Consider the following 1,101-nt stretch of genomic DNA (forward strand, 5'->3'; position numbering starts at 1 on the left):
TATATATACAGGGTGTTCCATTTTAATCGATCACCTCAAATATCTCTTGAACAGTGTATTTTAAGGAAAAATGTTTCAAACAAAAGTTTTGGGACTTTGAGGAGGACATAAGATGGTGCCATTGGTTTGATTTTGGGTGGCGTCGTCAAGGTTGGGGCAAGGTAACTTCGAATTTTTTAAACGGAACTCCCCATTTTTCATTACGTATTCTTGTAGCATACCTCAAAAGCTTTCCAAAACTATAATAAAATAATTTTTCATGAAGTATTTTTGGAGTTATAAGGCATGAAAGTTACAGTAACGCCGGCATTAGCATTATGTAAGGTGTCCGACCGACGGCTAAAACCTGTTAAATATCGTTCAGGATCATATTCTGGATAACATTTGTCAAAATCAAGGCCAATGTAGGTTATACCTCTTATATTCATTTTTATGTAGAAATAAATTTTTAGTGCAAAAATGAAAATAAGAGGAACAATCTCCAATGATCTTGATCTTAATAAATGTTATCCAGAACAAGATAATGATCCTGAACAACATTCAAGAGATTTTAACCGTCGATTGGACACCTAGGATAATGCTAATGCCGGCGGTGCTGTAACTTGCAAGCCTTATAACTTGAAAAGTACTTAATGAAAATGAACTTAATTATAGTGTTTTGAAAAGCTCTCAAGGTAAGTTATAAGAATACTGAATGAAAAATGAGGAGTTCCATTTAAAAAATTTAAAGTGACCTTGCCCCGACCTTCACGACGCTAGAGTCCTAGATTTACCAGAGAAGCGCAACCGGCTTAAGTCAGTATGACAAAGGTGCTAAGGAGAGTACTAAACATGGCCGATATGATATGAAACTGCCTTTAAACTATGTCAAACAAGATAAAACGTGTAGGATAATGTGAGATAGAATGTATAAGATAAAATAAAATAGAAATATGTCACTAGTACTATAAATGGCTGCCAAGTCACGCAATTGGTTAGATTGCAACAGCAAATCAGAATGCATAACACCGGTTGCGCCTCTCTGATAAATCTAGGACTCTAATGCTGGATTCACACTGCATCCGATTTGCGTCGTACAACGCTCTGCAACCAATCAGAAAA

The sequence above is a fragment of the Trachymyrmex cornetzi genome, unplaced genomic scaffold (assembly GCF_001594075.2).
Source record: "Trachymyrmex cornetzi isolate Tcor2-1 unplaced genomic scaffold, Tcor1.1 scaffold264, whole genome shotgun sequence".
NCBI lineage: Eukaryota > Metazoa > Arthropoda > Insecta > Hymenoptera > Formicidae > Trachymyrmex > Trachymyrmex cornetzi.